This window comes from Hyla sarda, unplaced genomic scaffold, assembly GCF_029499605.1.
Source record: "Hyla sarda isolate aHylSar1 unplaced genomic scaffold, aHylSar1.hap1 scaffold_1551, whole genome shotgun sequence".
NCBI classification, from domain to species: Eukaryota; Metazoa; Chordata; class Amphibia; order Anura; family Hylidae; genus Hyla; species Hyla sarda.
This window is the reverse complement of record NW_026608187.1, coordinates 37,451-61,676: the sequence shown is the minus strand read 5'-3', so window position 1 is coordinate 61,676 and position 24,226 is coordinate 37,451. Positions and strand designations below refer to the sequence as shown.

At 46.7% G+C, this 24,226-nt stretch overlaps 9 non-coding genes and 1 pseudogene across 9 annotated transcripts; all 10 read right to left on the bottom strand.

The window, feature by feature from the left end:
• Nucleotides 1–1,534: 1,534 nt before the first annotated feature.
• On the bottom strand, nucleotides 1,535–1,752 carry LOC130310106 (U2 spliceosomal RNA; annotated as a pseudogene).
• Nucleotides 1,753–3,850: 2,098 nt separating this feature from the next.
• LOC130310088 (U2 spliceosomal RNA) lies at nucleotides 3,851–4,041 on the bottom strand. The gene has a single exon (XR_008858649.1). It is a non-coding gene; the product is annotated as a U2 spliceosomal RNA (small nuclear RNA).
• A 2,083-nt stretch (nucleotides 4,042–6,124) lies between these two features.
• On the bottom strand, nucleotides 6,125–6,315 carry LOC130310086 (U2 spliceosomal RNA). Its single transcript, XR_008858648.1, has one exon. It is a non-coding gene; the product is annotated as a U2 spliceosomal RNA (small nuclear RNA).
• A 2,085-nt stretch (nucleotides 6,316–8,400) lies between these two features.
• On the bottom strand, nucleotides 8,401–8,591 carry LOC130310085 (U2 spliceosomal RNA). Its single transcript, XR_008858647.1, has one exon. It is a non-coding gene; the product is annotated as a U2 spliceosomal RNA (small nuclear RNA).
• A 2,086-nt stretch (nucleotides 8,592–10,677) lies between these two features.
• LOC130310084 (U2 spliceosomal RNA) lies at nucleotides 10,678–10,868 on the bottom strand. Its single transcript, XR_008858646.1, has one exon. It is a non-coding gene; the product is annotated as a U2 spliceosomal RNA (small nuclear RNA).
• Nucleotides 10,869–12,955: 2,087 nt separating this feature from the next.
• On the bottom strand, nucleotides 12,956–13,146 carry LOC130310083 (U2 spliceosomal RNA). Its single transcript, XR_008858645.1, has one exon. It is a non-coding gene; the product is annotated as a U2 spliceosomal RNA (small nuclear RNA).
• Nucleotides 13,147–15,238: 2,092 nt separating this feature from the next.
• LOC130310082 (U2 spliceosomal RNA) lies at nucleotides 15,239–15,429 on the bottom strand. The gene has a single exon (XR_008858644.1). It is a non-coding gene; the product is annotated as a U2 spliceosomal RNA (small nuclear RNA).
• Nucleotides 15,430–17,519: 2,090 nt separating this feature from the next.
• LOC130310081 (U2 spliceosomal RNA) lies at nucleotides 17,520–17,710 on the bottom strand. Its single transcript, XR_008858643.1, has one exon. It is a non-coding gene; the product is annotated as a U2 spliceosomal RNA (small nuclear RNA).
• Nucleotides 17,711–19,801: 2,091 nt separating this feature from the next.
• Nucleotides 19,802–19,992, bottom strand: LOC130310080 (U2 spliceosomal RNA). The gene has a single exon (XR_008858642.1). It is a non-coding gene; the product is annotated as a U2 spliceosomal RNA (small nuclear RNA).
• Nucleotides 19,993–22,081: 2,089 nt separating this feature from the next.
• LOC130310079 (U2 spliceosomal RNA) lies at nucleotides 22,082–22,272 on the bottom strand. The gene has a single exon (XR_008858641.1). It is a non-coding gene; the product is annotated as a U2 spliceosomal RNA (small nuclear RNA).
• Nucleotides 22,273–24,226: the final 1,954 nt, after the last annotated feature.

The window sequence follows — 24,226 nt, the reverse complement described above, 5'->3', positions numbered from 1 at the left end:
GATGGATCTGCGTCTTCTTTCATCTTTTGACGACTGGAACTGCTGCACAGGGGCCTGTGAGGCCTCTTTTCCGGAACCTTTGCCGCTACCTTGGGAAGTTTTCATCGCTTGTTCCCCAGCAAGCGTTGCTGAGGACTGTTGCTCCAACTTCCCCATCGATCGACGATGGCCAGTTTTACCCACCGGGTCCACTGCTGGCGGGGCAGCAAACCCTGGTTTGGCGCCACTTGTCTTCTTGGCCCTGTCCTGTATAGGCGGAGTAACAGGACCGGGCTCAGACCTGGCCACCTGGCTCCCCTTCCGGCGGGCTTTCACCGGGGCCTCTTCGTCCGGAGCAGGGCGACCCTGGGCCAAGCCAGTACCTGGCTTATGTTGCAATTTTGGGTCCACCTCTGCCCCCACTCTTGAGCCAGGTAGGAAGTCGATCGATGTCTTTCAATTTCCCGGGCAGTAAACTCGATCACCCGCCCGGGCTTCGTGGAATCCCCATGGCCTCCCCCTAGCACTACCACCGGTGGGCCCCCCGATGGAGCACCAGAGGTCTTGGGCCTGGACCCATCAGTACCTGCCATCTGGGGTTTGGGCATCTTAAAAAAGGACGTCTTTTGTCCTGTCCCCTCTTTGGGTGGGCCCAGCCTTGACCCACCCATCGTAGTTTTTGCTTTATGGGGACAGGAATTAAAATCGTGATTTTCCTCTCCGCAGAGGTTGCACCTTATCGTATGGCTACATCTTGAGGCTATGTGACCTTCTTGGCCACACCTATTGCAGCGAATCACACGCTCCGCGCCGCAGGTCTCCTGGGTGTGGCCAAACCTCAAGCAATTTCGGCAATACATAGGCATTTGAGGATAGAACAGGAAGCCCCGAACTCTCCCGATGGCAAAATTTGGGGGCGGATGGCAAAGACCCCCAATACCACCGGGATCCTTACGGAGCTTGACCCAGAACTTCCTCTTGCCGTTCCAGAACCGCACGGAGTTCAAGATTTTGTTTGCGAATCGCACCTCTTCGCAGTATCGTCAAAGAAAAGTGGCTATATCCTCCGTGGTCACATGAGGGCTGTGCATAGCCACCACCAACGGTATATGTTCCTCACCATAGAGGAACTGGAACGAAAGACCGTCGAGTCGATCGTCCCTCTGGTCCGCACCAGACAAGGTTGCATAGATGTTATCGCAACACGCCGTGGCCGTGAAGGTGACGGTATACAGGCCACGGCTTTCCTGGTCATTTAGACACAGGATGTCCTCCCTATTGAGGCGGAAGTAGTCAAGAAGAATCACCTCCGCAATGAAGCGGAGGTTCTTCAACTGACGATGGCTCTCCGACACCTCTATGCGGATGGTATTTCGCATCGACATTTCCCCAGAGGGGAAAGCCCAGGAGAACGGCATCTTCCACACCCAGGGACTAAGCCCCTTCCCCAATAGCAGCAGGGGCTCGGAATCCCGCTATAAAAGCGGAACCCTTACCCAAGGCAGAGGTCGGGGGTACCCTAGGTGCTTCCGAAGCTACAGGTAACGCTCAACGTACCGAAAATGCCTTCTGAGACACAAGGTCCCAGAGACAGGGGGATCGCAATCCGTTGTCTGTGGACTAAGCCCGCTCCCCAATAGCAGCAAGGGGGTGAAGTCCCTCCGTAAGGAGAGACAATCCCCCAAGGCCGAGAAGCGGGGTACCACAGACACCTTCCGACCAGACCAAATGCAGATACTACACTTGATCTTAGCCAAAAGGCCGAGAAGCGATAACCGTGAAAGGGGCGGGCCCAACAAGGTGCCCTTCATGGGCACTATCACTGCTTGCTGTCAGGGAGGCTGCCAGACAATTTTCCATGCACACTCTGGGCTGGGGGGCAGTCAACCACCAGTACACACAGCAGAACCTAAACCCATACCATTATTGCTAAGCAGCAAGACAGGGGCCCATTGCACTCCCACGGGGCCTTTTTAAATGCAATCCATAACCCGGATTTGCCAGGAACCCTTCTTACTCCTCCTACTTGCATGTGACACTGGGCTTAGGATCTGCATAGGAAACACACACACAAGCACACACCTACCTTTGTTGCCTGCAGATGCCTCCTTGGCTGTCCCCAAACGGTATCAAACCAACACCCACGGGAAGCTGTAAGCATAGAGGACATGCCTGCACCCCATTGGACTTACCTGTGTGGGTTAAACCCGGGTTATTTGACAACCTATGGCGGTGATGGTTCTGCTCAGGCAGAGCAGTGCTGATGCTCCTCATAAAGCTGTCGCTGCTGTGAAGGTTCTAGGTGACATCACAAATCCCTATGGTTACATACACAACAAAGCTGGGTTGTTGTTGTTTACACTCTGCAAGGCCTGTGGAAGTGAGTGACATCATAGCACTGTAGTTCTGAGGGTTCTAGATGGATGCAACAATCTCCTGTTGCTTCTATGAAGGCCATAATAGACGACATCACCAAACAGCTCCATAGTCACATACACAGCAAAGGAGAGATGTTGTTTACACCTAGTGATGTCAGTGGTATTGAGTGACATCACAGCACAGTGCTAAGGCTCCTGGGCCTGGACACAGCAGCGGCTGCAATATCTCAACGGAGAATACGTTTATATATATGTGTGTGTGTGCGCGTATATATATATATATATATATATATATATATATATATATATATTTCTCCGCCGAAATCACTTTTAAACCCATTTCCACCTTTTTTTCCCTTCTCTTCCTCTTACTTTTTTTTCACGTTTTTTTACGTTTTTCTCCTTTTCGCCTCTTTTCTGGGCGTATTATTCTTCTTTTTCTTCTTTTTTTTCGTCTAATGCATACCCCATCAGTGCAGCAATGCTTATTCAATACCGCCAGCAGATGGAGACACTGGGGGATAATTTTCTAAGGATTTATACTGATTTTTCCTGTCTGAATTTGTCGCACAGAAAGTTGCAGGCCAAATATGTGTGACATTTCTGAGACTTTAGCTTCTAGAGCATTTTTACAACATTATACATAGGTGCTGAATACATAAAAAGCGACTGTTCAGCGACAGACAAGTCGCATCGGCTGAAAGTAGGCCAGAATGTCAGTCCATGTTGGAGCAGGTTTAGATACAGTCTAAAGTATAGATCTCAAAGTCTGTGCACAGAATTTAGCAAGGGCCTCGCACCTTCTGATGCATCAGGTAGGTGCACAATAGCATAGCCTAACCCTCTGTACTTTGGTCTATATTGATGCGGGACATAGACAGCCAGCTGATGACCAATCCATTAGTGCAATGGATGGCTGGAAGCATTTGTCTTTGCCTTTGCAATACCACAGAAGCAATGCATGGTCAATGTACAGCAATGACACACCTGTGTGAACAACCAGGAGACCCCCCCCCCCCCCCCCATGTTATGTTACATAGTTACATAGTTAGTACGGTCGAAAAAAGACATATGTCCATCAAGTTCAACCAGGGAATTAAGGGGTAGGGGTGTGGCGCGATATTGGGGAAGGGATGAGATTTTATATTTCTTCATAAGCATTAATCTTATTTTGTCAATTAGGAACATTCAGCACCCACCCGCTATCAAGGCAGCTGCCTATCATGTCATGCCCTACCTGCACAGGTGTGCTGGCTACTCAAATGATCCAATTAAGGAGGCCATTTAGTCAGCAGCAGCAGAAGTCCTGTGCCTGGACGCTCCAACAGCGGCCAGACACAAGCAGAAGCAGAAGCAGCAGAAGCAGCAGCAGCAGCAGCACCACCTTTTGTTTTTTGGCTGCAGCAGCAGCAAGGCCCACAGGGCTGGCTAGCTGGCTAGCCAGCAAGCAGGTAGCAATGAAAGTAGGAATCTTTCTTTTTAACCCTGTAAGGGGGTGGTGCACTGTACCCGAAGATACTGCCATATCGGGTCAATGCATAGGGCGACGGAAGCAAGCTTCGAAATCGGCCCCCGTTCTCAAAAATCCATTTAATATATGGTCCCCAGATAGGGGACGTATCAGATATTAAACTGATAAGAACAGATACTACACTTGATCTTAGCCAAAAGGCCGAGAAGCGATAACCGTGAAAGGGGCGGGCCCAACAAGGTGCCCTTCATGGGCACTATCACTGCTTGCTGTCAGGGAGGCTGCCAGACAATTTTCCATTCACACTCTGGGCTGGGGGGCAGTCAACCACCAGTACACACAGCAGAACCTAAACCCATACCATTATTGCTAAGCAGCAAGACAGGGGCCCATTGCACTCCCACGGGGCCTTTTTAAATGCAATCCATAACCCGGATTTGCCAGGAACCCTTCTTACTCCTCCTACTTGCATGTGACACTGGGCTTAGGATCTGCATAGGAAACACACACACAAGCACACACCTACCTTTGTTGCCTGCAGATGCCTCCTTGGCTGTCCCCAAACGGTATCAAACCAACACCCACGGGAAGCTGTAAGCATAGAGGACATGCCTGCACCCCATTGGACTTACCTGTGTGGGTTAAACCCGGGTTATTTGACAACCTATGGCGGTGATGGTTCTGCTCAGGCAGAGCAGTGCTGATGCTCCTCATAAAGCTGTCGCTGCTGTGAAGGTTCTAGGTGACATCACAAATCCCTATGGTTACATACACAACAAAGCTGGGTTGTTGTTGTTTACACTCTGCAAGGCCTGTGGAAGTGAGTGACATCATAGCACTGTAGTTCTGAGGGTTCTAGATGGATGCAACAATCTCCTGTTGCTTCTATGAAGGCCATAATAGACGACATCACCAAACAGCTCCATAGTCACATACACAGCAAAGGAGAGATGTTGTTTACACCTAGTGATGTCAGTGGTATTGAGTGACATCACAGCACAGTGCTAAGGCTCCTGGGCCTGGACACAGCAGCGGCTGCAATATCTCAACGGAGAATACGTTTATATATATGTGTGTGTGTGCGCGTATATATATATATATATATATATATATATATATATATTTCTCCGCCGAAATCACTTTTAAACCCATTTCCACCTTTTTTTCCCTTCTCTTCCTCTTACTTTTTTTTCACGTTTTTTTACGTTTTTCTCCTTTTCGCCTCTTTTCTGGGCGTATTATTCTTCTTTTTCTTCTTTTTTTTCGTCTAATGCATACCCCATCAGTGCAGCAATGCTTATTCAATACCGCCAGCAGATGGAGACACTGGGGGATAATTTTCTAAGGATTTATACTGATTTTTCCTGTCTGAATTTGTCGCACAGAAAGTTGCAGGCCAAATATGTGTGACATTTCTGCGACTTTAGCTTCTAGAGCATTTTTACAACATTATACATAGGTGCTGAATACATAAAAAGCGACTGTTCAGCGACAGACAAGTCGCATCGGCTGAAAGTAGGCCAGAATGTCAGTCCATGTTGGAGCAGGTTTAGATACAGTCTAAAGTATAGATCTCAAAGTCTGTGCACAGAATTTAGCAAGGGCCTCGCACCTTCTGATGCATCAGGTAGGTGCACAATAGCATAGCCTAACCCTCTGTACTTTGGTCTATATTGATGCGGGACATAGACAGCCAGCTGATGACCAATCCATTAGTGCAATGGATGGCTGGAAGCATTTGTCTTTGCCTTTGCAATACCACAGAAGCAATGCATGGTCAATGTACAGCAATGACACACCTGTGTGAACAGCCAGGAGACCCCCCCCCCCCCCATGTTATGTTACATAGTTACATAGTTAGTACGGTCGAAAAAAGACATATGTCCATCAAGTTCAACCAGGGAATTAAGGGGTAGGGGTGTGGCGCGATATTGGGGAAGGGATGAGATTTTATATTTCTTCATAAGCATTAATCTTATTTTGTCAATTAGGAACATTCAGCACCCACCCGCTATCAAGGCAGCTGCCTATCATGTCATGCCCTACCTGCACAGGTGTGCTGGCTACTCAAATGATCCAATTAAGGAGGCCATTTAGTCAGCAGCAGCAGAAGTCCTGTGCCTGGACGCTCCAACAGCGGCCAGACACAAGCAGAAGCAGAAGCAGCAGAAGCAGCAGCAGCACCACCTTTTGTTTTTTGGCTGCAGCAGCAGCAAGGCCCACAGGGCTGGCTAGCTGGCTAGCCAGCAAGCAGGTAGCAATGAAAGTAGGAATCTTTCTTTTTAACCCTGTAAGGGGGTGGTGCACTGTACCCGAAGATACTGCCATATCGGGTCAATGCATAGGGCGACGGAAGCAAGCTTCGAAATCGGCCCCCGTTCTCAAAAATCCATTTAATATATGGTCCCCAGATAGGGGACGTATCAGATATTAAACTGATAAGAACAGATACTACACTTGATCTTAGCCAAAAGGCCGAGAAGCGATAACCGTGAAAGGGGCGGGCCCAACAAGGTGCCCTTCATGGGCACTATCACTGCTTGCTGTCAGGGAGGCTGCCAGACAATTTTCCATGCACACTCTGGGCTGGGGGGCAGTCAACCACCAGTACACACAGCAGAACCTAAACCCATACCATTATTGCCAAGCAGCAAGACAGGGGCCCATTGCACTCCCACGGGGCCTTTTTAAATGCAATCCATAACCCGGATTTGCCAGGAACCCTTCTTACTCCTCCTACTTGCATGTGACACTGGGCTTAGGATCTGCATAGGAAACACACACACAAGCACACACCTACCTTTGTTGCCTGCAGATGCCTCCTTGGCTGTCCCCAAATGGTATCAAACCAACACCCACGGGAAGCTGTAAGCATAGAGGACATGCCTGCACCCCATTGGACTTACCTGTGTGGGTTAAACCCGGGTTATTTGACAACCTATGGCGGTGATGGTTCTGCTCAGGCAGAGCAGTGCTGATGCTCCTCATAAAGCTGTCGCTGCTGTGAAGGTTCTAGGTGACATCACAAATCCCTATGGTTACATACACAACAAAGCTGGGTTGTTGTTGTTTACACTCTGCAAGGCCTGTGGAAGTGAGTGACATCATAGCACTGTAGTTCTGAGGGTTCTAGATGGATGCAACAATCTCCTGTTGCTTCTATGAAGGCCATAATAGACGACATCACCAAACAGCTCCATAGTCACATACACAGCAAAGGAGAGATGTTGTTTACACCTAGTGATGTCAGTGGTATTGAGTGACATCACAGCACAGTGCTAAGGCTCCTGGGCCTGGACACAGCAGCGGCTGCAATATCTCAACGGAGAATACGTTTATATATATGTGTGTGTGTGCGCGTATATATATATATATATATATATATATATATATATATATATTTCTCCGCCGAAATCACTTTTAAACCCATTTCCACCTTTTTTTCCCTTCTCTTCCTCTTACTTTTTTTTCACGTTTTTTTACGTTTTTCTCCTTTTCGCCTCTTTTCTGGGCGTATTATTCTTCTTTTTCTTCTTTTTTTTCGTCTAATGCATATCCCATCAGTGCAGCAATGCTTATTCAATACCGCCAGCAGATGGAGACACTGGGGGATAATTTTCTAAGGATTTATACTGATTTTTCCTGTCTGAATTTGTCGCACAGAAAGTTGCAGGCCAAATATGTGTGACATTTCTGCGACTTTAGCTTCTAGAGCATTTTTACAACATTATACATAGGTGCTGAATACATAAAAAGCGACTGTTCAGCGACAGACAAGTCGCATCGGCTGAAAGTAGGCCAGAATGTCAGTCCATGTTGGAGCAGGTTTAGATACAGTCTAAAGTATAGATCTCAAAGTCTGTGCACAGAATTTAGCAAGGGCCTCGCACCTTCTGATGCATCAGGTAGGTGCACAATAGCATAGCCTAACCCTCTGTACTTTGGTCTATATTGATGCGGGACATAGACAGCCAGCTGATGACCAATCCATTAGTGCAATGGATGGCTGGAAGCATTTGTCTTTGCCTTTGCAATACCACAGAAGCAATGCATGGTCAATGTACAGCAATGACACACCTGTGTGAACAGCCAGGAGACCCCCCCCCCCCCCCCCCATGTTATGTTACATAGTTACATAGTTAGTACGGTCGAAAAAAGACATATGTCCATCAAGTTCAACCAGGGAATTAAGGGGTAGGGGTGTGGCGCGATATTGGGGAAGGGATGAGATTTTATATTTCTTCATAAGCATTAATCTTATTTTGTCAATTAGGAACATTCAGCACCCACCCGCTATCAAGGCAGCTGCCTATCATGTCATGCCCTACCTGCACAGGTGTGCTGGCTACTCAAATGATCCAATTAAGGAGGCCATTTAGTCAGCAGCAGCAGAAGTCCTGTGCCTGGATGCTCCAACAGCGGCCAGACACAAGCAGAAGCAGCAGAAGCAGCAGCAGCACCACCTTTTGTTTTTTGGCTGCAGCAGCAGCAAGGCCCACAGGGCTGGCTAGCTGGCTAGCCAGCAAGCAGGTAGCAATGAAAGTAGGAATCTTTCTTTTTAACCCTGTAAGGGGGTGGTGCACTGTACCCGAAGATACTGCCATATCGGGTCAATGCATAGGGCGACGGAAGCAAGCTTCGAAATCGGCCCCCGGTCTCAAAAATCCATTTAATATATGGTCCCCAGATAGGGGACGTATCAGATATTAAACTGATAAGAACAGATACTACACTTGATCTTAGCCAAAAGGCCGAGAAGCGATAACCGTGAAAGGGGCGGGCCCAACAAGGTGCCCTTCATGGGCACTATCACTGCTTGCTGTCAGGGAGGCTGCCAGACAATTTTCCATGCACACTCTGGGCTGGGGGGCAGTCAACCACCAGTACACACAGCAGAACCTAAACCCATACCATTATTGCTAAGCAGCAAGACAGGGGCCCATTGCACTCCCACGGGGCCTTTTTAAATGCAATCCATAACCCGGATTTGCCAGGAACCCTTCTTACTCCTCCTACTTGCATGTGACACTGGGCTTAGGATCTGCATAGGAAACACACACACAAGCACACACCTACCTTTGTTGCCTGCAGATGCCTCCTTGGCTGTCCCCAAACGGTATCAAACCAACACCCACGGGAAGCTGTAAGCATAGAGGACATGCCTGCACCCCATTGGACTTACCTGTGTGGGTTAAACCCGGGTTATTTGACAACCTATGGCGGTGATGGTTCTGCTCAGGCAGAGCAGTGCTGATGCTCCTCATAAAGCTGTCGCTGCTGTGAAGGTTCTAGGTGACATCACAAATCCCTATGGTTACATACACAACAAAGCTGGGTTGTTGTTGTTTACACTCTGCAAGGCCTGTGGAAGTGAGTGACATCATAGCACTGTAGTTCTGAGGGTTCTAGATGGATGCAACAATCTCCTATTGCTTCTATGAAGGCCATAATAGACGACATCACCAAACAGCTCCATAGTCACATACACAGCAAAGGAGAGATGTTGTTTACACCTAGTGATGTCAGTGGTATTGAGTGACATCACAGCACAGTGCTAAGGCTCCTGGGCCTGGACACAGCAGCGGCTGCAATATCTCAACGGAGAATACGTTTATATATATGTGTGTGTGTGCGCGTATATATATATATATATATATATATATATATATATATATTTCTCCGCCGAAATCACTTTTAAACCCATTTCCACCTTTTTTTCCCTTCTCTTCCTCTTACTTTTTTTTCACGTTTTTTTACGTTTTTCTCCTTTTTGCCTCTTTTCTGGGCGTATTATTCTTCTTTTTCTTCTTTTTTTTCGTCTAATGCATACCCCATCAGTGCAGCAATGCTTATTCAATACCGCCAGCAGATGGAGACACTGGGGGATAATTTTCTAAGGATTTATACTGATTTTTCCTGTCTGAATTTGTCGCACAGAAAGTTGCAGGCCAAATATGTGTGACATTTCTGCGACTTTAGCTTCTAGAGCATTTTTACAACATTATACATAGGTGCTGAATACATAAAAAGCGACTGTTCAGCGACAGACAAGTCGCATCGGCTGAAAGTAGGCCAGAATGTCAGTCCATGTTGGAGCAGGTTTAGATACAGTCTAAAGTATAGATCTCAAAGTCTGTGCACAGAATTTAGCAAGGGCCTCGCACCTTCTGATGCATCAGGTAGGTGCACAATAGCATAGCCTAACCCTCTGTACTTTGGTCTATATTGATGCGGGACATAGACAGCCAGCTGATGACCAATCCATTAGTGCAATGGATGGCTAGAAGCATTTGTCTTTGCCTTTGCAATACCACAGAAGCAATGCATGGTCAATGTACAGCAATGACACACCTGTGTGAACAGCCAGGAGACCCCCCCCCCCCCCCATGTTATGTTACATAGTTACATAGTTAGTACGGTCGAAAAAAGACATATGTCCATCAAGTTCAACCAGGGAATTAAGGGGTAGGGGTGTGGCGCGATATTGGGGAAGGGATGAGATTTTATATTTCTTCATAAGCATTAATCTTATTTTGTCAATTAGGAACATTCAGCACCCACCCGCTATCAAGGCAGCTGCCTATCATGTCATGCCCTACCTGCACAGGTGTGCTGGCTACTCAAATGATCCAATTAAGGAGGCCATTTAGTCAGCAGCAGCAGAAGTCCTGTGCCTGGACGCTCCAACAGCGGCCAGACACAAGCAGAAGCAGAAGCAGCAGAAGCAGCAGCAGCACCACCTTTTGTTTTTTGGCTGCAGCAGCAGCAAGGCCCACAGGGCTGGCTAGCTGGCTAGCCAGCAAGCAGGTAGCAATGAAAGTAGGAATCTTTCTTTTTAACCCTGTAAGGGGGTGGTGCACTGTACCCGAAGATACTGCCATATCGGGTCAATGCATAGGGCGACGGAAGCAAGCTTCGAAATCGGCCCCCGTTCTCAAAAATCCATTTAATATATGGTCCCCAGATAGGGGACGTATCAGATATTAAACTGATAAGAACAGATACTACACTTGATCTTAGCCAAAAGGCCGAGAAGCGATAACCGTGAAAGGGGCGGGCCCAACAAGGTGCCCTTCATGGGCACTATCACTGCTTGCTGTCAGGGAGGCTGCCAGACAATTTTCCATGCACACTCTGGGCTGGGGGGCAGTCAACCACCAGTACACACAGCAGAACCTAAACCCATACCATTATTGCTAAGCAGCAAGACAGGGGCCCATTGCACTCCCACGGGGCCTTTTTAAATGCAATCCATAACCCGGATTTGCCAGGAACCCTTCTTACTCCTCCTACTTGCATGTGACACTGGGCTTAGGATCTGCATAGGAAACACACACAAGCACACACCTACCTTTGTTGCCTGCAGATGCCTCCTTGGCTGTCCCCAAACGGTATCAAACCAACACCCACGGGAAGCTGTAAGCATAGAGGACATGCCTGCACCCCATTGGACTTACCTGTGTGGGTTAAACCCGGGTTATTTGACAACCTATGGCGGTGATGGTTCTGCTCAGGCAGAGCAGTGCTGATGCTCCTCATAAAGCTGTCGCTGCTGTGAAGGTTCTAGGTGACATCACAAATTCCTATGGTTACATACACAACAAAGCTGGGTTGTTGTTGTTTACACCCTGCAAGGCCTGTGGAAGTGAGTGACATCATAGCACTGTAGTTCTGAGGGTTCTAGATGGATGCAACAATCTCCTGTTGCTTCTATGAAGGCCATAATAGACGACATCACCAAACAGCTCCATAGTCACATACACAGCAAAGGAGAGATGTTGTTTACACCTAGTGATGTCAGTGGTATTGAGTGACATCACAGCACAGTGCTAAGGCTCCTGGGCCTGGACACAGCAGCGGCTGCAATATCTCAACGGAGAATACGTTTATATATATGTGTGTGTGTGCGCGTATATATATATATATATATATATATATATATATATATATATATTTCTCCGCCGAAATCACTTTTAAACCCATTTCCACCTTTTTTTCCCTTCTCTTCCTCTTACTTTTTTTTCACGTTTTTTTACGTTTTTCTCCTTTTCGCCTCTTTTCTGGGCGTATTATTCTTCTTTTTCTTCTTTTTTTTCATCTAATGCATACCCCATCAGTGCAGCAATGCTTATTCAATACCGCCAGCAGATGGAGACACTGGGGGATAATTTTCTAAGGATTTATACTGATTTTTCCTGTCTGAATTTGTCGCACAGAAAGTTGCAGGCCAAATATGTGTGACATTTCTGCGACTTTAGCTTCTAGAGCATTTTTACAACATTATACATAGGTGCTGAATACATAAAAAGCGACTGTTCAGCGACAGACAAGTCGCATCGGCTGAAAGTAGGCCAGAATGTCAGTCCATGTTGGAGCAGGTTTAGATACAGTCTAAAGTATAGATCTCAAAGTCTGTGCACAGAATTTAGCAAGGGCCTCGCACCTTCTGATGCATCAGGTAGGTGCACAATAGCATAGCCTAACCCTCTGTACTTTGGTCTATATTGATGCGGGACATAGACAGCCAGCTGATGACCAATCCATTAGTGCAATGGATGGCTGGAAGCATTTGTCTTTGCCTTTGCAATACCACAGAAGCAATGCATGGTCAATGTACAGCAATGACACACCTGTGTGAACAGCCAGGAGACCCCCCCCCCCCCCATGATAAGTTACATAGTTACATAGTTAGTACGGTCGAAAAAAGACATATGTCCATCAAGTTCAACCAGGGAATTAAGGGGTAGGGGTGTGGCGCGATATTGGGGAAGGGATGAGATTTTATATTTCTTCATAAGCATTAATCTTATTTTGTCAATTAGGAACATTCAGCACCCACCCGCTATCAAGGCAGCTGCCTATCATGTCATGCCCTACCTGCACAGGTGTGCTGGCTACTCAAATGATCCAATTAAGGAGGCCATTTAGTCAGCAGCAGCAGAAGTCCTGTGCCTGGACGCTCCAACAGCGGCCAGACACAAGCAGAAGCAGAAGCAGCAGAAGCAGCAGCAGCACCACCTTTTGTTTTTTGGCTGCAGCAGCAGCAAGGCCCACAGGGCTGGCTAGCTGGCTAGCCAGCAAGCAGGTAGCAATGAAAGTAGGAATCTTTCTTTTTAACCCTGTAAGGGGGTGGTGCACTGTACCCGAAGATACTGCCATATCGGGTCAATGCATAGGGCGACGGAAGCAAGCTTCGAAATCGGCCCCCGTTCTCAAAAATCCATTTAATATATGGTCCCCAGATAGGGGACGTATCAGATATTAAACTGATAAGAACAGATACTACACTTGATCTTAGCCAAAAGGCCGAGAAGCGATAACCGTGAAAGGGGCGGGCCCAACAAGGTGCCCTTCATGGGCACTATCACTGCTTGCTGTCAGGGAGGCTGCCAGACAATTTTCCATGCACACTCTGGGCTGGGGGGCAGTCAACCACCAGTACACACAGCAGAACCTAAACCCATACCATTATTGCTAAGCAGCAAGACAGGGGCCCATTGCACTCCCACGGGGCCTTTTTAAATGCAATCCATAACCCGGATTTGCCAGGAACCCTTCTTACTCCTCCTACTTGCATGTGACACTGGGCTTAGGATCTGCATAGGAAACACACACACAAGCACACACCTACCTTTGTTGCCTGCAGATGCCTCCTTGGCTGTCCCCAAACGGTATCAAACCAACACCCACGGGAAGCTGTAAGCATAGAGGACATGCCTGCACCCCATTGGACTTACCTGTGTGGGTTAAACCCGGGTTATTTGACAACCTATGGCGGTGATGGTTCTGCTCAGGCAGAGCAGTGCTGATGCTCCTCATAAAGCTGTCGCTGCTGTGAAGGTTCTAGGTGACATCACAAATCCCTATGGTTACATACACAACAAAGCTGGGTTGTTGTTGTTTACACTCTGCAAGGCCTGTGGAAGTGAGTGACATCATAGCACTGTAGTTCTGAGGGTTCTAGATGGATGCAACAATCTCCTATTGCTTCTATGAAGGCCATAATAGACGACATCACCAAACAGCTCCATAGTCACATACACAGCAAAGGAGAGATGTTGTTTACACCTAGTGATGTCAGTGGTATTGAGTGACATCACAGCACAGTGCTAAGGCTCCTGGGCCTGGACACAGCAGCGGCTGCAATATCTCAACGGAGAATACGTTTATATATATGTGTGTGTGTGCGCGTATATATATATATATATATATATATATATATATATATATATATATATATTTCTCCGCCGAAATCACTTTTAAACCCATTTCCACCTTTTTTTCCCTTCTCTTCCTCTTACTTTTTTTTCACGTTTTTTTACGTTTTTCTCCTTTTTGCCTCTTTTCTGGGCGTATTATTCTTCTTTTTCTTCTTTTTTTTCGTCTAATGCATACCCCATCAGTGCAGCAATGCTTATTCAATACCGCCAGCAGATGGAGACACTGGGGGATAATTTTCTAAGGATTTATACTGATTTTTCCTGTCTGAATTTGTCGCACAGAAAGTTGCAGGCCAAATATGTGTGACATTTCTGCGACTTTAGCTTCTAGAGCATTTTTACAACATTATACATAGGTGCTGAATACATAAAAAGCGACTGTTCAGCGACAGACAAGTCGCATCGGCTGAAAGTAGGCCAGAATGTCAGTCCATGTTGGAGCAGGTTTAGATACAGTCTAAAGTATAGATCTCAAAGTCTGTGCACAGAATTTAGCAAGGGCCTCGCACCTTCTGATGCATCAGGTAGGTGCACAATAGCATAGCCTAACCCTCTGTACTTTGGTCTATATTGATGCGGGACATAGACAGCCAGCTGATGACCAATCCATTAGTGCAATGGATGGCTAGAAGCATTTGTCTTTGCCTTTGCAATACCACAGAAGCAATGCATGGTCAATGTACAGCAATGACACACCTGTGTGAACAGCCAGGAGACCCCCCCCCCCATGTTATGTTACATAGTTACATAGTTAGTACGGTCGAAAAAAGACATATGTCCATCAAGTTCAACCAGGGAATTAAGGGGTAGGGGTGTGGCGCGATATTGGGGAAGGGATGAGATTTTATATTTCTTCATAAGCATTAATCTTATTTTGTCAATTAGGAACATTCAGCACCCACCCGCTATCAAGGCAGCTGCCTATCATGTCATGCCCTACCTGCACAGGTGTGCTGGCTACTCAAATGATCCAATTAAGGAGGCCATTTAGTCAGCAGCAGCAGAAGTCCTGTGCCTGGACGCTCCAACAGCGGCCAGACACAAGCAGAAGCAGAAGCAGCAGAAGCAGCAGCAGCACCACCTTTTGTTTTTTGGCTGCAGCAGCAGCAAGGCCCACAGGGCTGGCTAGCTGGCTAGCCAGCAAGCAGGTAGCAATGAAAGTAGGAATCTTTCTTTTTAACCCTGTAAGGGGGTGGTGCACTGTACCCGAAGATACTGCCATATCGGGTCAATGCATAGGGCGACGGAAGCAAGCTTCGAAATCGGCCCCCGTTCTCAAAAATCCATTTAATATATGGTCCCCAGATAGGGGACGTATCAGATATTAAACTGATAAGAACAGATACTACACTTGATCTTAGCCAAAAGGCCGAGAAGCGATAACCGTGAAAGGGGCGGGCCCAACAAGGTGCCCTTCATGGGCACTATCACTGCTTGCTGTCAGGGAGGCTGCCAGACAATTTTCCATGCACACTCTGGGCTGGGGGGCAGTCAACCACCAGTACACACAGCAGAACCTAAACCCATACCATTATTGCTAAGCAGCAAGACAGGGGCCCATTGCACTCCCACGGGGCCTTTTTAAATGCAATCCATAACCCGGATTTGCCAGGAACCCTTCTTACTCCTCCTACTTGCATGTGACACTGGGCTTAGGATCTGCATAGGAAACACACACAAGCACACACCTACCTTTGTTGCCTGCAGATGCCTCCTTGGCTGTCCCCAAACGGTATCAAACCAACACCCACGGGAAGCTGTAAGCATAGAGGACATGCCTGCACCCCATTGGACTTACCTGTGTGGGTTAAACCCGGGTTATTTGACAACCTATGGCGGTGATGGTTCTGCTCAGGCAGAGCAGTGCTGATGCTCCTCATAAAGCTGTCGCTGCTGTGAAGGTTCTAGGTGACATCACAAATTCCTATGGTTACATACACAACAAAGCTGGGTTGTTGTTGTTTACACCCTGCAAGGCCTGTGGAAGTGAGTGACATCATAGCACTGTAGTTCTGAGGGTTCTAGATGGATGCAACAATCTCCTGTTGCTTCTATGAAGGCCATAATAGACGACATCACCAAACAGCTCCATAGTCACATACACAGCAAAGGAGAGATGTTGTTTACACCTAGTGATGTCAGTGGTATTGAGTGACATCACAGCACAGTGCTAAGGCTCCTGGGCCTGGACACAGCAGCGGCTGCAATATCTCAACGGAGAATACGTTTATATATATGTGTGTGTGTGCGCGTATATATATATATATATATATATATATATATATATATATATATATTTCTCCGCCGAAATCACTTTTAAACCCATTTCCACCTTTTTTTCCCTTCTCTTCCTCTTACTTTTTTTTCACGTTTTTTTACGTTTTTCTCCTTTTCGCCTCTTTTCTGGGCGTATTATTCTTCTTTTTCTTCTTTTTTTTCATCTAATGCATACCCCATCAGTGCAGCAATGCTTATTCAATACCGCCAGCAGATGGAGACACTGGGGGATAATTTTCTAAGGATTTATACTGATTTTTCCTGTCTGAATTTGTCGCACAGAAAGTTGCAGGCCAAATATGTGTGACATTTCTGCGACTTTAGCTTCTAGAGCATTTTTACAACATTATACATAGGTGCTGAATACATAAAAAGCGACTGTTCAGCGACAGACAAGTCGCATCGGCTGAAAGTAGGCCAGAATGTCAGTCCATGTTGGAGCAGGTTTAGATACAGTCTAAAGTATAGATCTCAAAGTCTGTGCACAGAATTTAGCAAGGGCCTCGCACCTTCTGATGCATCAGGTAGGTGCACAATAGCATAGCCTAACCCTCTGTACTTTGGTCTATATTGATGCGGGACATAGACAGCCAGCTGATGACCAATCCATTAGTGCAATGGATGGCTGGAAGCATTTGTCTTTGCCTTTGCAATACCACAGAAGCAATGCATGGTCAATGTACAGCAATGACACACCTGTGTGAACAGCCAGGAGACCCCCCCCCCCCCCCATGATAAGTTACATAGTTACATAGTTAGTACGGTCGAAAAAAGACATATGTCCATCAAGTTCAACCAGGGAATTAAGGGGTAGGGGTGTGGCGCGATATTGGGGAAGGGATGAGATTTTATATTTCTTCATAAGCATTAATCTTATTTTGTCAATTAGGAACATTCAGCACCCACCCGCTATCAAGGCAGCTGCCTATCATGTCATGCCCTACCTGCACAGGTGTGCTGGCTACTCAAATGATCCAATTAAGGAGGCCATTTAGTCAGCAGCAGCAGAAGTCCTGTGCCTGGACGCTCCAACAGCGGCCAGACACAAGCAGAAGCAGAAGCAGCAGAAGCAGCAGCAGCACCACCTTTTGTTTTTTGGCTGCAGCAGCAGCAAGGCCCACAGGGCTGGCTAGCTGGCTAGCCAGCAAGCAGGTAGCAATGAAAGTAGGAATCTTTCTTTTTAACCCTGTAAGGGGGTGGTGCACTGTACCCGAAGATACTGCCATATCGGGTCAATGCATAGGGCGACGGAAGCAAGCTTCGAAATCGGCCCCCGTTCTCAAAAATCCATTTAATATATGGTCCCCAGATAGGGGACGTATCAGATATTAAACTGATAAGAACAGATACTACACTTGATCTTAGCCAAAAGGCCGAGAAGCGATAACCGTGAAAGGGGCGGGCCCAACAAGGTGCCCTTCATGGGCACTATCACTGCTTGCTGTCAGGGAGGCTGCCAGACAATTTTCCATGCACACTCTGGGCTGGGGGGCAGTCAACCACCAGTACACACAGCAGAACCTAAACCCATACCATTATTGCTAAGCAGCAAGACAGGGGCCCATTGCACTCCCACGGGGCCTTTTTAAATGCAATCCATAACCCGGATTTGCCAGGAACCCTTCTTACTCCTCCTACTTGCATGTGACACTGGGCTTAGGATCTGCATAGGAAACACACACACAAGCACACACCTACCTTTGTTGCCTGCAGATGCCTCCTTGGCTGTCCCCAAACGGTATCAAACCAACACCCACGGGAAGCTGTAAGCATAGAGGACGAGGACATGCCTGCACCCCATTGGACTTACCTGTGTGGGTTAAACCCGGGTTATTTGACAACCTATGGCGGTGATGGTTCTGCTCAGGCAGAGCAGTGCTGATGCTCCTCATAAAGCTGTCGCTGCTGTGAAGGTTCTAGGTGACATCACAAATCCCTATGGTTACATACACAACAAAGCTGGGTTGTTGTTGTTTACACTCTGCAAGGCCTGTGGAAGTGAGTGACATCATAGCACTGTAGTTCTGAGGGTTCTAGATGGATGCAACAATCTCCTGTTGCTTCTATGAAGGCCATAATAGACGACATCACCAAACAGCTCCATAGTCACATACACAGCAAAGGAGAGATGTTGTTTACACCTAGTGATGTCAGTGGTATTGAGTGACATCACAGCACAGTGCTAAGGCTCCTGGGCCTGGACACAGCAGCGGCTGCAATATCTCAACGGAGAATAGGTTTATATATATGTGTGTGTGTGCGCGTATATATATATATATATATATATATATATATATATATATTTCTCCGCCGAAATCACTTTTAAACCCATTTCCACCTTTTTTTCCCTTCTCTTCCTCTTACTTTTTTTTCACGTTTTTTTACGTTTTTCTCCTTTTCGCCTCTTTTCTGGGCGTATTATTCTTCTTTTTCTTCTTTTTTTTCGTCTAATGCATACCCCATCAGTGCAGCAATGCTTATTCAATACCGCCAGCAGATGGAGACACTGGGGGATAATTTTCTAAGGATTTATACTGATTTTTCCTGTCTGAATTTGTCGCACAGAAAGTTGCAGGCCAAATATGTGTGACATTTCTGCGACTTTAGCTTCTAGAGCATTTTTACAACATTATACATAGGTGCTGAATACATAAAAAGCGACTGTTCAGCGACAGACAAGTCGCATCGGCTGAAAGTAGGCCAGAATGTCAGTCCATGTTGGAGCAGGTTTAGATACAGTCTAAAGTATAGATCTCAAAGTCTGTGCACAGAATTTAGCAAGGGCCTCGCACCTTCTGATGCATCAGGTAGGTGCACAATAGCATAGCCTAACCCTCTGTACTTTGGTCTATATTGATGCGGGACATAGACAGCCAGCTGATGACCAATCCATTAGTGCAATGGATGGCTGGAAGCATTTGTCTTTGCCTTTGCAATACCACAGAAGCAATGCATGGTCAATGTACAGCAATGACACACCTGTGTGAACAGCCAGGAGACCCCCCCCCCCCCCATGTTATGTTACATAGTTACATAGTTAGTACGGTCGAAAAAAGACATATGTCCATCAAGTTCAACCAGGGAATTAAGGGGTAGGGGTGTGGCGCGATATTGGGGAAGGGATGAGATTTTATATTTCTTCATAAGCATTAATCTTATTTTGTCAATTAGGAACATTCAGCACCCACCCGCTATCAAGGCAGCTGCCTATCATGTCATGCCCTACCTGCACAGGTGTGCTGGCTACTCAAATGATCCAATTAAGGAGGCCATTTAGTCAGCAGCAGCAGAAGTCCTGTGCCTGGACGCTCCAACAGCGGCCAGACACAAGCAGAAGCAGAAGCAGCAGAAGCAGCAGCAGCACCACCTTTTGTTTTTTGGCTGCAGCAGCAGCAAGGCCCACAGGGCTGGCTAGCTGGCTAGCCAGCAAGCAGGTAGCAATGAAAGTAGGAATCTTTCTTTTTAACCCTGTAAGGGGGTGGTGCACTGTACCCGAAGATACTGCCATATCGGGTCAATGCATAGGGCGACGGAAGCAAGCTTCGAAATCGGCCCCCGTTCTCAAAAATCCATTTAATATATGGTCCCCAGATAGGGGACGTATCAGATATTAAACTGATAAGAACAGATACTACACTTGATCTTAGCCAAAAGGCCGAGAAGCGATAACCGTGAAAGGGGCGGGCCCAACAAGGTGCCCTTCATGGGCACTATCACTGCTTGCTGTCAGGGAGGCTGCCAGACAATTTTCCATGCACACTCTGGGCTGGGGGGCAGTCAACCACCAGTACACACAGCAGAACCTAAACCCATACCATTATTGCTAAGCAGCAAGACAGGGGCCCATTGCACTCCCACGGGGCCTTTTTAAATGCAATCCATAACCCGGATTTGCCAGGAACCCTTCTTACTCCTCCTACTTGCATGTGACACTGGGCTTAGGATCTGCATAGGAAACACACACACAAGCACACACCTACCTTTGTTGCCTGCAGATGCCTCCTTGGCTGTCCCCAAACGGTATCAAACCAACACCCACGGGAAGCTGTAAGCATAGAGGACATGCCTGCACCCCATTGGACTTACCTGTGTGGGTTAAACCCGGGTTATTTGACAACCTATGGCGGTGATGGTTCTGCTCAGGCAGAGCAGTGCTGATGCTCCTCATAAAGCTGTCGCTGCTGTGAAGGTTCTAGGTGACATCACAAATCCCTATGGTTACATACACAACAAAGCTGGGTTGTTGTTGTTTACACTCTGCAAGGCCTGTGGAAGTGAGTGACATCATAGCACTGTAGTTCTGAGGGTTCTAGATGGATGCAACAATCTCCTGTTGCTTCTATGAAGGCCATAATAGACGACATCACCAAACAGCTCCATAGTCACATACACAGCAAAGGAGAGATGTTGTTTACACCTAGTGATGTCAGTGGTATTGAGTGACATCACAGCACAGTGCTAAGGCTCCTGGGCCTGGACACAGCAGCGGCTGCAATATCTCAACGGAGAATACGTTTATATATATGTGTGTGTGTGCGCGTATATATATATATATATATATATATATATATATATATATATATATATTTCTCCGCCGAAATCACTTTTAAACCCATTTCCACCTTTTTTTCCCTTCTCTTCCTCTTACTTTTGTTTCACGTTTTTTTACGTTTTTCTCCTTTTCGCCTCTTTTCTGGGCGTATTATTCTTCTTTTTCTTCTTTTTTTTCGTCTAATGCATACCCCATCAGTGCAGCAATGCTTATTCAATACCGCCAGCAGATGGAGACACTGGGGGATAATTTTCTAAGGATTTATACTGATTTTTCCTGTCTGAATTTGTCGCACAGAAAGTTGCAGGCCAAATATGTGTGACATTTCTGCGACTTTAGCTTCTAGAGCATTTTTACAACATTATACATAGGTGCTGAATACATAAAAAGCGACTGTTCAGCGACAGACAAGTCGCATCGGCTGAAAGTAGGCCAGAATGTCAGTCCATGTTGGAGCAGGTTTAGATACAGTCTAAAGTATAGATCTCAAAGTCTGTGCACAGAATTTAGCAAGGGCCTCGCACCTTCTGATGCATCAGGTAGGTGCACAATAGCATAGCCTAACCCTCTGTACTTTGGTCTATATTGATGCGGGACATAGACAGCCAGCTGATGACCAATCCATTAGTGCAATGGATGGCTGGAAGCATTTGTCTTTGCCTTTGCAATACCACAGAAGCAATGCATGGTCAATGTACAGCAATGACACACCTGTGTGAACAGCCAGGAGACCCCCCCCCCCCCCCCATGTTATGTTACATAGTTACATAGTTAGTACGGTCGAAAAAAGACATATGTCCATCAAGTTCAACCAGGGAATTAAGGGGTAGGGGTGTGGCGCGATATTGGGGAAGGGATGAGATTTTATATTTCTTCATAAGCATTAATCTTATTTTGTCAATTAGGAACATTCAGCACCCACCCGCTATCAAGGCAGCTGCCTATCATGTCATGCCCTACCTGCACAGGTGTGCTGGCTACTCAAATGATCCAATTAAGGAGGCCATTTTGTCAGCAGCAGCAGAAGTCCTGTGCCTGGACGCTCCAACAGCGGCCAGACACAAGCAGAAGCAGCAGAAGCAGCAGCAGCACCACCTTTTGTTTTTTGGCTGCAGCAGCAGCAAGGCCCACAGGGCTGGCTAGCTGGCTAGCCAGCAAGCAGGTAGCAATGAAAGTAGGAATCTTTCTTTTTAACCCTGTAAGGGGGTGGTGCACTGTACCCGAAGATACTGCCATATCGGGTCAATGCATAGGGCGACGGAAGCAAGCTTCGAAATCGGCCCCCGTTCTCAAAAATCCATTTAATATATGGTCCCCAGATAGGGGACGTATCAGATATTAAACTGATAAGAACAGATACTACACTTGATCTTAGCCAAAAGGCCGAGAAGCGATAACCGTGAAAGGGGCGGGCCCAACAAGGTGCCCTTCATGGGCACTATCACTGCTTGCTGTCAGGGAGGCTGCCAGACAATTTTCCATGCACACTCTGGGCTGGGGGGCAGTCAACCACCAGTACACACAGCAGAACCTAAACCCATACCATTATTGCTAAGCAGCAAGACAGGGGCCCATTGCACTCCCACGGGGCCTTTTTAAATGCAATCCATAACCCGGATTTGCCAGGAACCCTTCTTACTCCTTCTACTTGCATGTGACACTGGGCTTAGGATCTGCATAGGAAACACACACACAAGCACACACCTACCTTTGTTGCCTGCAGATGCCTCCTTGGCTGTCCCCAAACGGTATCAAACCAACACCCACGGGAAGCTGTAAGCATAGAGGACATGCCTGCACCCCATTGGACTTACCTGTGTGGGTTAAACCCGGGTTATTTGACAACCTATGGCGGTGATGGTTCTGCTCAGGCAGAGCAGTGCTGATGCTCCTCATAAAGCTGTCGCTGCTGTGAAGGTTCTAGGTGACATCACAAATCCCTATGGTTACATACACAACAAAGCTGGGTTGTTGTTGTTTACACTCTGCAAGGCCTGTGGAAGTGAGTGACATCATAGCACTGTAGTTCTGAGGGTTCTAGATGGATGCAACAATCTCCTGTTGCTTCTATGAAGGCCATAATAGACGACATCACCAAACAGCTCCATAGTCACATACACAGCAAAGGAGAGATGTTGTTTACACCTAGTGATGTCAGTGGTATTGAGTGACATCACAGCACAGTGCTAAGGCTCCTGGGCCTGGACACAGCAGCGGCTGCAATATCTCAACGGAGAATACGTTTATATATATGTGTGTGTGTGCGCGTATATATATATATATATATATATATATATACATATATATATATATTTCTCCGCCGAAATCACTTTTAAACCCATTTCCACCTTTTTTTCCCTTCTCTTCCTCTTACTTTTTTTTCAAGTTTTTTTACGTTTTTCTCCTTTTCGCCTCTTTTCTGGGCGTATTATTCTTCTTTTTCTTCTTTTTTTTCGTCTAATGCATACCCCATCAGTGCAGCAATGCTTATTCAATACCGCCAGCAGATGGAGACACTGGGGGATAATTTTCTAAGGATTTATACTGATTTTTCCTGTCTGAATTTGTCGCACAGAAAGTTGCAGGCCAAATATGTGTGACATTTCTGCGACTTTAGCTTCTAGAGCATTTTTACAACATTATACATAGGTGCTGAATACATAAAAAGCGACTGTTCAGCGACAGACAAGTCGCATCGGCTGAAAGTAGGCCAGAATGTCAGTCCATGTTGGAGCAGGTTTAGATACAGTCTAAAGTATAGATCTCAAAGTCTGTGCACAGAATTTAGCAAGGGCCTCGCACCTTCTGATGCATCAGGTAGGTGCACAATAGCATAGCCTAACCCTCTGTACTTTGGTCTATATTGATGCGGGACATAGACAGCCAGCTGATGACCAATCCATTAGTGCAATGGATGGCTGGAAGCATTTGTCTTTGCCTTTGCAATACCACAGAAGCAATGCATGGTCAATGTACAGCAATGACACACCTGTGTGAACAGCCAGGAGACCCCCCCCCCCCCATGTTATGTTACATAGTTACATAGTTAGTACGGTCGAAAAAAGACATATGTCCATCAAGTTCAACCAGGGAATTAAGGGGTAGGGGTGTGGCGCGATATTGGGGAAGGGATGAGATTTTATATTTCTTCATAAGCATTAATCTTATTTTGTCAATTAGGAACATTCAGCACCCACCCGCTATCAAGGCAGCTGCCTATCATGTCATGCCCTACCTGCACAGGTGTGCTGGCTACTCAAATGATCCAATTAAGGAGGCCATTTAGTCAGCAGCAGCAGAAGTCCTGTGCCTGGACGCTCCAACAGCGGCCAGACACAAGCAGAAGCAG